General features: G+C 46.1%; 1 protein-coding gene across 2 annotated transcripts in view; it reads right to left on the reverse strand.

The window, feature by feature from the left end:
- CACNA2D2 (calcium voltage-gated channel auxiliary subunit alpha2delta 2) overlaps positions 1-12343 on the reverse strand; it is a 188283-nt gene that overhangs the window by 113926 nt on the left and 62014 nt on the right. The gene's annotated exons all lie outside the window — the stretch shown is intronic.

Genomic DNA, 12343 nt, shown 5'->3' on the forward strand with positions numbered 1-12343 from the left:
GCAAATCTCGCATCCACCAGCTCATCAATCCTTGGCTCTCATCAAAACACAAACTTATAAACAGGCCCAGACGCTTCTCCCAGGTTTAATGGAGGCAGCTAAGAAGCTGTGATCGTTCGATGTTTTCCAATGATAGTGGTGATGCCTGAGGCCAGCTATAATATTACCATGAAATAAATCTGCAGTGATATAATTAGCAGGGATGCTATTATGCTCGGGTTTTTAGGGATGCTCAGCAGAGAGGGAGAAGAGCAGCTACTTAGAATGGGACCTTGCAGAGGTTCTGGGCTTGAGATGGGGCTGGGAGTAGGAGAGACAGAAGAACTCTAATGTCAAGGCAGTGCATGCAGACTTCCTGCATTAGTCTGCGTGCAAAATAAATCTAGTTTTTTAATAGCCAGGTATTATGGTAAACATAGGTCTGTGCAAGTCTCAGGGTTAAAGCCAGCTTTCTCCTTGACGCTCCAGCTATCTCTGCCCTGCAAGAAGCTGTGGAGTTCAGGTGGCACTTGCAAAGCTGCTGCTTCTTCCAGCATCCAGTCTGTGATGTGCCCTACAGTCCCCTAAACTAGGATGGGAGGGAGCAGGGAGATGCAAACCAACACAACTCTGAAGCCCAAGTCTGGCAGAAGGAGATGACTGCTGTTTTCTCTGTCATGCTGCATCAAGAGTACAACACCCTGTTAATTTTGCCACTGGTACATATAAAAGGTAGACAAATACCACTAGGGACAACCAGGAGGAAAAGACAGAAGAGGCTGGGTTAGAAAATGGGATGTTATTCGTATCTGCAAGGAATACCTAAGAATTGGCACCTACACAGTATTTTCTGTTGCTTGCAGATGTAGTGCTAAAAGTAAGAGCACAGAAAAAAGATTTATCTAGAGCAAAATATTTTAGGATCAATGGTCATGGGGAAGAGAATGGGAAGAACAAAGTCAACACATGCCAGGATTGATCCTCAGTTTTGACACAAAATCCTTATGGCAGTTGTTTAAGAGCCACATTCAGGGAACATGGAGCTCCTCAGGACTCCCAGCTGGGAGCCCTGGAAGGGTTTCTGCCCCACACACAGGACACAGACTCACGAGCTGCAGCTCCTGTGCCAGTGTCTGCCTGTTATGTCATGGCTTGATTACAAAAGGTGACATTGCTAGGGCAGAGTTTGTACCAGAACCAAGAGATCATCCTTTAAATGTAATGGGCAGGAGATGCCCTGGATAAAAACCCTGAAGTAAACAGCCTGCCCTCAGCTAAGGTTCAAAAACTCTTCATAAGTTTTAAGTGTGTTTCCTAATCTGCAGTCAAATCCTACACCTTTCCTCTTTTTAGCTACATTAAACTTTATCTCAGAATGTAATCTAGTAATAAAAACGGTTTTAAAATGATCTGACAAGTGCAAGAAACCCTATTTCCTTTAGAGCGACAACTCTATTTACAGCCTCACATACATACACTCTGGTTTACATTCTACATGCACACCAGGCCCTCAAAACTTGGGATATATCCTTTCCATCCACTTGCAAGAATCAATTTCAATCATGAAAAGAAGTTCTTCAGCAGGCAGAAGATAGGAAGAAAGATTGCTTCTAATGCTGGGGTCTCTGCACATCTCCCAGGACAGGGGCACAGGCGGATGGGCAGCCCCCCCCTCCTGTGTCAGGGCTGTCTTAATGCACTTGAGAAACCCTCCCAAGTCCAAGGGCCACCTCTCCAGCAACAGCCACATGCTCATCCCTGAACAGGCCACAGGGCTGCTTTGGTTGAGGGGAGCTGCAAAACAGGTGGGCAACATCAAACAGGGAGAAGATTTAGGATGCATTCAACTCTTACTCTTTCAAAAGGGTACAGAAAATTGCCAAACTACTAAAAAAATTCACATTCAAGGCCTGAAGTGGCCAGGGAACAATAGCACCAAATAGGAAGAGAGCTAAAGAGAAGGAACTCGCAGCTCTGGGGAGATGCTATTGTCCTAATCACGCGTGAAGGACACCTTGTAGCTAAAAGTTCCAGAACTTAATTAGGAAGCACAGCTCTTATTCCCGGGTGTATCAAAGACAATGAATGATCTCTCCAGGCCTCAGTTTCCCTATGCATAAAGCTGGAGCAGTCAAATATATCTACACTAAGGGAATACAACATTTGCTGGAATGGATTTGGGAAACCACACTGCCACTAACTTGAATTTTGCTTTTCTGCCCCCACACTCACCCTAGCACAAGATTCTTGTCTCCTCGTCTCCTCTTCCCCATCACGGTTTCCCACTGCCCTGCAATGCTGACAAGCTCAACACCTTCCATATCTTATCCAACTTCCTCAATTACAAGCAGGCCAGCAGAGACATCTTCATCTGTTTGAGTGGATAGTGAGGCATGGCTAACTAAGATTTGCGACAGGAGCAGCCCGGCCCGGCGTTGGCTCCCTACATATAATTAGCTGATATAAAAGCTGTGCCATCTACTGGCTTCCAGCTGAAACACTGCTCCCAGCACTACTCCCATCAAGCTGCCGTTGCTCCAGCAGCTCTTTGTGTAGAGCTGGAGTGGGATTCAACTTACCCTTGTGCAGGTAGCAGCACACAAGTGACAAACAAGGGACAGCCAAAGACAGTAGCTCACTTGGCAGTGGCAAAACCCAGCAGTCACTGGAGCCTGGCCTTTGCTTTTCACTCCCAGCCCTTATAATCCCCCCCTTGCTATGGAATTACCAGGTTTACTTAAAAGCATTTTTTTTTCAATTATCATGCCTGTAGGAAAAAAAAATAAAAAAGCCAACCACCATTTAAAATTAACTCCCATTATTATCCCTAAAATTTTGGGAAGACATTTTGGCAGGCACAATACTAACCTACAGCTGGCAGCCCTTCACAGACAACTGGAGTTACCCCTTCCATCAAACCTGTAGGGCACTTCTAATAGCCTTTACTGCTGGCACCTGCCCACCTTCAAGGATGTAGCACAACCCAAAGAGCAGAGGAGAGGCAGAAGCCAAGACCATACAGCAGCAAAACAGCTGAGCAGCAGGGACAGGCAAGTAGAGACACACACCAGGCTGGGTTATGGAGAAGCTCCCATGCCCTCACCAGCACTGCTACAGCCCAGCTCTATGAAGCTGCTTCAGCTCCCCCAGTTACCCCAGTTCCAACCCCTCACATCCCAGTTCAGCCGGTGGCTCCACGACCACCACCAGGCAGGACCACAGTTAAATATTTTTGCTCGCAATCTTTTCATGTTGCTTTCACTTCAGCTCATGCTGCTGAACACTGACAGATTTCTCACTGCAAGGCTGTATTAAGCTGCTTTTTAATTGCATTTTGAGGGACCCAAAGGCCAGCAGGCAGAAGGGCACTTTATTTTTTTCAAGGAACATTATTTTTATTGTAGAGGCAGGAAAGGTTTCCATTAATCCTCAGCAAGCAGACGCTGGCTGGAATGGCCCCTCCAGAGCACTGGGATGATTTGAGCATTGTCTGCTGGAATATCAAGGCTCCCAACAACTCCTCTTCAAAGAGCAGATGACAGGCTTTGGCAAGAAACTTGCATTAAATTGATACAATCTCTTTAATGTTATCTTTGGCTCTTTATCACAATTGTATGTGCAATTTACATTCTTGTCGCCTTTTTTTTTTTTATTAAGATTTGCTAGATCCTTATCACTGATATTTTACACATTGTTGTAGTGTCACTCAAACATTTAATGGACATCAGCTGCTTTGGGAATATATAATAGCTCCTTGCTCTGGGGCAAGGCGGGATGTTGATGGATTTCAGACTGGATCCATGAAAGCTTCAGTGGATGCAAAGCAAATCCATGTGGGACAGAAAGCAGGGTCCTGGTGGGCACCATCCCAGGGCAGGGGGCACACTCTGTGCCAGCTCAAGTATCAGCACAGCACCACATGCCCAGAGCCAAGCTAAATACTCATCATGCAAGGCACCTTGGGGGCTGCCTCCTGCTCCTCACCAGCAGCCAGCCCTACTTCTCAAGTCCCTCCTGTGCAGAGACCTACTGAGATAAACTCTGCCAAAACTGATCTGGGGTTTGTGGGCAGAAATGAAACTTGCTAAATCTACTTCCTTTAGGGGTAAAAAAAAAAAAAAGTGGGATTTGAAGACAGCTTTTGAGACAAAATAGCTTCATGCAAGTCTATTAATCCCCAGGACCAAGCCTCAACCCCCTCACTCATTCGGCTTTAACTTCACTACCTGTCTGTAAACACAACTATACAAATAACTGATTATTAGTTAAGCCTGAGGATGAAACCCTTAAAAAAGAAAATCCTTATTCCACCTGAAATAAACTCAAAATGATTCACTGTCCCCCATCAATTACTCCCATTCAATATGAGTCTTCCACCCCAAATGATGTATCTGAAATATTCAAGGGGAAAAACATTGACCAAGAATAAACTGGTTGGAGATTTTTCTGCCCAAGATCTTGGGCTTCGGAGAGCTCTCTGAAGATGTACAGTGTCAGGGAGGGCAGGGGCTGAACCCTCAGGGACTGGGAGCACATCTCTTAAGTGCAGAAGCACACACTCACAGAAACCTACAGGCAACCCTGGGGAAATAAGGAGTTCCTTCTCACCCTCTCTCACCATGCACAGATTACAAAGTCACAGGAAGCAACTCTAGGTACCAAACTGCCATGGAAATGCATTTTTTCATGCCAAAATTAACCAAGAAAATTCAAATAAATCCCTTTTTCAGTGACATGGTTTCTTTTATTTTGCTATCATTGCAAGTATATATGCCCAATCACGTTTAAAGGTTGTTCTATAAAGAACTGAACTGCAACTCCCTTCCCTAGCACTAATTCCCTCAGAGACCTCCTCCTCTTCTGCATCACTTACCAATTTATATCTATATCTTCACAGATAGACCAGTAAGTCATACCCATCTGCTTTTACCCTTTCAACCACCCCCAAATCCCTCCTCTTAGAGCACTGCCAGGCCTCAGGACCTTGAGAGGGTAAGGACCAAGCTGAAGGACGTGAGTTTTGAGACAGCCAAGCACTCCAACTGCTGCAAATCCCCTGCCCACACCAATGGCTTTAATCTCCTCCACCTCTGCTAGGGGCTGGAAAAAAAACCAGGAAAAACAAAAACAACATGCAAACTGCTGTCGAATCCATAACAGTTTAAGGAAAGGAAGTAAACACCCTTCAAGGACTATTTCATCCTTCTCTTCACTTGGTCTCAGAGGTGTCTGGGTTCCTCACAGCCTGGGGTACAGAGCATAGGAAGACAAGGCACGCACAGTAATTAAACCCTCCAAGGTTAGCTCCCAATCCGGGGAGCTCCTACTCCTGCTGCCCGTGCGTGCAAAGCAGCCTGGCAGCACTCAGAGAGAGGCCAGGCTCTGCTCAGGCTAAAAGCCCAGCTAAAGCTGCCAGCACGGCTGTGACCCGAGCCCGGTCCCTCCTGTCTCGGGGATGGGATGAGTGCATGCAGGGAAGATGCTCCGGGGCACGGAGGGAGCCATATGCCTAAAATAAATCCCCGGGCAAAGGCAGCGAGTGCAGAGCTAAGTGGTACAGACCTGGAGCATGAGAACCAGCTCACCTCTGGACAGGGTAAGGGAGCAGATGGATACTTTTGTCTTCAGGAAGGGCAAAGTCAGGCAACTATTTGGACAGGGTAAGAAAGTGTCCTGGGGTGATTTTATGATGCTTTTATCCCCAGTCGTCTGTTCTGTTTGTGCAGGATACTGAGTTCTGCAGCTTTAAGACTGGTTTCAGGAGTGAAGGGGGAGAGAAGAGGTGCAGAGTTTGTTATCAGAGACTACACTTGCTCCCCTGCATCCTTCACACAGGCTGGGTTGTCTGCAGTGGACAGCAGGAGAGAGCTCTCCTTTGCTCTTGGTTAGCTGGGGAGGGGCCACTTGAGTGCTTTCTGGAGGAACTCCTTTGGAGATTTTCTCCCAAATTTGCCCTAAACCAGGACAGTAAGGAAGCTCTACTCTGAGTTGGAGAGCTATACTAAGGGACATAATCTTGTTCTCAGAGCTGGTTTTGCCTCCTCTTTTGCTTCAGGCCCTGAAAGGGCATTGAAGAAAACAAACTAACAAAAAACAGACAAAAAAAAACCCCAGACAGGTGTTTTCTTTAAACAATAATTGTCCAGACTTCCTACAGCAAGTACAAGAAACAACAGCCTCATAACAGCCTCAGTCTGCCAAGGGCAAGAGAGGACAAAGGTTTCTTCATCTGTTCTTTACCAAGAGCCATGCATGAGGCTGGAGATCTGCTATGGATGGAGACTTACTCCCCCATCCATGACTCCAGATGCACTGGTGATACTGAATCCATTCCTTGTATGTGTGCCACAAACCTGGATGATCCTAGGACCTCAGTGTGTGGCAGTGCTGGACCTCCTGGGTCCTGGCAAAGCTCTGCTGCCCCAGAGGGCACCCAGCCCTCTGAGCTCACCAAGTTGTAAAACCCATCAGGCTGGGCTGCCGCCAAGTGTTCATGGGAGAAGAAAGGGAAACGTTCAATGTAATCTGCATGAAAGTGTAGGAAGCCCTAAATTGTGTTAGTGCTATTAAGAAAGCTGGTTACATTGCTCAGCAAACTGGCCCAATACAGGTTTGATAGACTTGTTACAAACATCTGATTGTCCCTGATTAGATTAGACAATCAACCCCCATCCTGGTGCGTGGGCATTGTTTAACTCCCCTCTGCAATCCGTAAATGAGAATTCCAGACCTGGGAGATTGGATTCAAATTGGATTACTGGAGCAGGTCCAGCACAAGAACAATTGTGAGGCAGAAGAAGACACACACACACACACACGTGCATGAATGAATGAACAAACAAACACACACACGGGGACTGTCAGCCAGGATTTGATTAGGAGCAAATTAAAAATAGAATTAAAACCAAAAACTACCAACCAGCAATTACCAAAGAAGTGGGAAGAGGGCTGGATTTGTCACTACAAAATAAGAAAACAGAGGTTCTGCCTTTAAATGGTTTGTACTTCAGCACGTGCAAGGTTGGTGGCTGTGGTCCTTACTTCACCAACTCAAGAGCTGCTGTCTGTGGCCATGCAGCTGGAATGGTTCAGGAGTACATGAAGCAATTAAGCCCCACATCTCACAAAGCCCACAGGCTGTGTCAGAGCTCACCTGAGCTATGTTTATTCCCTCTCTCCTACCCCATTTTGCTGTCTAGGCAAGACAGGTAATGTGTCCCTTAGCTGGGACATGCCTTCTGACATGCCCAGAAGTCCCCCTCAAGTTAAAGCCAGGGCTGTACCACACTGCAGGAGGGAGAGCCTCAAGGGTTTGGCACCACATGCTGCCAGCCAATGTGAACCCCATGTGCACTGCATCTCAGGAGGGGCTCCCTCTCCTTTCCAGTTAAACACTTCGATGACTTGGCCAGTGAGCACCTGGTTCAACATCCTTTAGACAGCTCTGCAGGGAGATGGCAACAGGACCTTGCTCTGCCAGAAACAAAGAAATCCAGTAAAACCCCAGGGCTCTTCCTGCTGAATGCTGACCCCTTTTGCTGCCTGCTATCAAGACCAGAGGACAGCAACAACCCCAGCAGTGAAGGAGGGAAGATTTCCTGATGATATTCCACCAGCCCATACCATGACAGAAATCAGTGCCTCTGCTGCTGAGAGAGGAAGGAGTGGGGAGATACTCTAAACTGGGCTGAGAGATGCTTTGCTGTATGCCAATTTTTGCAGCTTGTCAGACAGGTGGCACTTTTTATTGTTCCTATCAGGGACCAGAAACCTTACAAAGACTCCATTCACCACGAACCTGCAAGGGAAATCTCAGGGCTATCAGAATTGTTAAAGGGATAAACCTGTCCAATTAAATCCCCTCTGCACTCTTGATATATGCTTGTGCCAGGCTCAAATGGACCCTGAAACTAGTCCCAATTGAGCAGTAATGCACTGAGTGTTCAACCAGGACTGAAAGCACAACTGGCCTGAGTTCCTCCCTCCCTGCAATGCACCCCCTGACCAGCTTAACCCTGAGAAGCTAATTTGGTCAGTACTTTGTGGTAACACACTGAACTCTCACTTCACCCTTCATCACAGCATCCTAAAGCATGGCTGACTACTAACTGTATCAACACTTCAGAAGAAATGTGCAAGAAAAAAATGCCAGTAAGTGGGAAAACTCAAGGCTGAGGCTCAGGCATGGAAACAAACACAGGGGACAAAACAGCAAAATAGGGTTAAGGCAGTATAAAACCCTAAGCATCTCCAGACCAACAGCCTTTTCTGTGTGCCAAATCTCAGCTCTTCCAATCTCCTTCCCTTCAGATGCAAGGTAAAGAAAGATGGGAACACCTACAGCAACATTCCCCCAGGCTTTGTAGCCACAGGAAAGCCAGCCAGACTTCCCTGCAGGATGCTTTAAAGATACAGGAAATCCCCAGTCTTGTCCTTTGTAATTTTTTTCTTCTGCCAAAAGAAAATGTCTAATGCCAAGCGTAGACTTACTACTCCCATTTCAGTAAAATACATTGTGACCTCCTACACCTTAACTGAAGGAACAAGAGCCTTGAAATCTCCTACCACTGAGCCCTCCTGCCAAACCCCTGCTTTCCCCCAGATGTTCATTCCACACTGGAGCTAAATACACAGCAACAAAAATATGCTATCAAATTTCACAAAACCACAATAACCCCCCCACAAACCTTCCTCCCACTCCTGGCAAGTGCTGTTAGGTTGCTCTCATCACCAGAGCCACGCAAGGGGCACCAAACCTGTTGCACGCACATACATCTACATAAGTTACACAGAGATGTACATAGTACACACTACAAATTCTGATACACAAAATGCCACTTTTCTGCACTTCTGCTCAACACGTCATATTTGATACTGCACACAGCTGCAGTCCACAGGAAACGCAACAATTTTCACCTTAACTCCAAAGATGGTGCCAGTGACATGCAACTTGCAAAACTAAATCAGCTCTATGGAGAAAACACCAGTCCAACCATGTCACCATCAGGGCAATGTGAGAGCCTGCAGGCATCCAGACCATGTTTTGTGGATCAGCAGGCTTCTTTTGGTGAAGGCCACCAGCACAGACAGTAATCTTTAGGCTGGTTACAGTATATGAATAGTTCACTTCAGGGCATAACCTACTCAGTAAACTATGGGATGTGTCGCTCTCAGGAGGCAAAGCAAATTGTCTGTGGTTAAATACGTGAAGAATGAAGCAGTCAGCATCCAAAAGCAGCCTTCACAAGAACTATATAAAAAGGAGAAACAATCTTAAAACATATCCTAGGATCTAAAATTTCCACCTCTCAGCCTCCTCCTCCATCAAATCACAAATTTTTTCTCCCCCAGTCTGCAGAGCTTCAGGAAAGAATAGACCTGGAGGCATTGCTCATGTACTGAATGTAGTATTCTAAAAGAAAGAAAAAGCACCCCTTGGGTTTGGGAATCTGGACCCACACCATGCACACACCCAGGTGATGGCTTTTTCCTGCTCACTCAGTGCTCCACCAACAGCAAACTCCAACATCTGGGCTCACAAACAAACTCCCAAAAAAGCCCCAGCCTGTACATATCTCTCTGGGCACATACAAAGGCACAGAGGGGTCTGAACATGCTGAAAAGGACAAGGGAAATAAAGTTGAAAAAGTGACTAAGAATATATTTGGCAAAAAACCAACGTGATGAATTCTAGTCTCAGACAATGTAAAGCCATGAACCAGCCAGCTGTGATTCCCAGCACAGGAAAACCCAAGGGCAATTTGTAGTCATTTGGTAACATGCCACCTCACTCCTTTCCACATCTTACAAAAGGTGTCTTTTTTAGCCCTAACAAGGACAAGCTCATAAGTGTGGACAAAAGCAGACCATTAAACTCCCACCCAGCCAGCAACACACCTGCTGCTTCCTCACACCTCACCTGTGGCTCTGGAACTTCCCCACAACACAGTACACCAGGTAAATGTAATGTCATCTCCTTCAGGAGTCACTCCACCTTAGTCTTCTACTTTCAATTCAAAGGAAATTAGATCCGTTTTTAATATTGAAGGCCATCTTTTCTACCTCCCCTCTGGTTAAAGCTTGGGAGTAAAAAGCAGCTGGAACTACACAAACAAAAGGTGAGTGGGAGGCCAGGCCTGAAGCAATGAAATCATCATGGACAAAGGACACTGAAAAAGGCAATTAGTGCTGATGCAAATCCATGTCAAACAGAAGCCATTGTGCAGGACATGGGGTAGAAATCCCCCAGGATCCAGTGGGGATTGCAAAAACATCTTCCTAGGATTTTTTTTTTTGTCCCATGATGAAACTGTTTTCTGATATGATACTCTGGAACAAAAAGGGAGTGACAGCATCCAAATAACCAGCCTCTTGTAGATGCCTTATTTTAGGGAGCAATTACCCTCTCTGCCACACACCCCTGGCTCCAGTACACCTCCAAAATGCACGTGAGAAATCAGTGTCCTGTTAGTGCCAGATCCACACCACAGTGCTACACCGTGGCTGTCAGGATCAGACAGGTTCAGTTTCCTTGTGCTTGATTTCTGCCTCTTAGAAATGCAACACACAGGGAAGAAACTGTATTAATAAATGTTTTGCACATAGTTTAATAAAGGCACATTCATATTTTCACTCAGAAACAGAGGAAAACAGGTTCTTTGATGACTGGACTGAATCACCACCTAATCAGAACAGTGTTCTGAACTGTGCACCCACAGTGTGTGCCCAAAGGCTTGTAAGCACCTTCCTACAAAGCCTCACTGAGGCCCAGGCAGCATCCCTTCTCCCTCCTGCAGCAAAGGAGACAGGGATGTCTCCTCAGGAGAGTGAGCACACAAGTGACAGGGCAATTAGCACATCAAGGAGAGACTCCATTTCTCCCTCCTCACCTGCCCCTGCCAATACATGGAGTCCCACTTGTCTCAGATGCTGAAAAATGTTTCAAGAAGTCATCATCACTCTTGTGAGTCATGAGAGAAGAGGAGATGACTCCAGGAGAGATGATTCAACTAAAGGGAGAGTTGAAACAGATGAAGACAGGCAGGAAAATGGAAGGAGCTTTGGGAGCCCCATTGCTTCAAAGGAGCTCAGCAAAATGTGGAAGAAATTTAGAAGATTCAATTTCTCTTCCCCAATCAACTTCCCCATTTCCAGATTGTTGTTAGTATCACCAATCCAAAAATGTCAAAAATTTACATGGAAACTGGATGTAAAGATCTGCTCCATCTAAGAGTGCACTCTGAAGGAGTCCTCTTGAAAGACTAATTTAGGTCAAGGGCTCATTGTTTCCACTATAAAGACAGCACCAGGTGCTGTTACTTAACCAGCACTACCAGAATCACCCCTGTGACAGGTGAGCCCTTCACAGCACATCAGAGTCCTGCTCAAAAACCCAACAAAAAAAGAAAGACAATTGGAAGACAAATAAAGCTTTTTGTACCCTGGGCACAGTTCAACCCTTTATGTAGCACCAAAAGATGCACAAACTGTCTGTAAGTCTGTGTGACTCAGAGCAAAGGGCAAAGCAAAACAGTGTGACTGATGAACTGAAACTCAAATGTCACAGTGGAACCACTCAGCACAATCATGCTGTGTAACTCAGGGTTATTGCCCTGTGCATCCCATGGGAGCCATGTGTTGTCCAGGTGTGTATCAAGTTTGCAACAACCTTCTGTTACCTGTGTCTTCCTCTAGCATCTACAGGTGCTGCACATCTCTGGTACATTTAATATAATATCTGCTCAAGTATGCACACAAATTCTATGAGCACAAGGATGCAAGTTCATGTTAAGAAGAAAATGGGTCTCCCTGATTTTTACTTCCACAATCCCAAATGCAGCGGTGACAGTTTACACCTCCTTAGTCCCACTTCAGCTCCTTCTATTCAAGCTGAAACATTTTGTGTGAGTCCCAAGTAGGATTATTCTTTATTTCCCAGAGTAAGAAATTGGGTAAACAGCAATCTTCTTCAACCAAGTCCCTAGTTACTATCTTTGTCAGGCACTGTGTCCAACCTCACACCATTTGGACGCTCAGGCCAGACTCTGACCGCCCTTGACTGAGATCCTATCTTGAGTCTTGAGACTCCCTGACCCACTCAGGTGTCCTGTGATTCCTGTTGCATACCTTCTCCAAGCTACTTCTTACCCACTGTGGAGACAGGTCACTTCCAAACTCTCACTGCCTTAGTTACACCTCAGTTACTGCAATATCCCTTCTCTCACCACAGCACATTTCCCTGTGCTCCCATTCCTGTCTGTCAGCTTGAAGGGTGACCAGGTCTTTTTGGCTGCAGTGCCTCTGTGGACACATCAGCTGTGTTACCTGCTCTGAGCCTTCCCCTTGTCTCTCACCCTGCAGACAC

The sequence above is a fragment of the Cinclus cinclus genome, chromosome 12 (assembly GCF_963662255.1).
Source record: "Cinclus cinclus chromosome 12, bCinCin1.1, whole genome shotgun sequence".
NCBI lineage: Eukaryota > Metazoa > Chordata > Aves > Passeriformes > Cinclidae > Cinclus > Cinclus cinclus.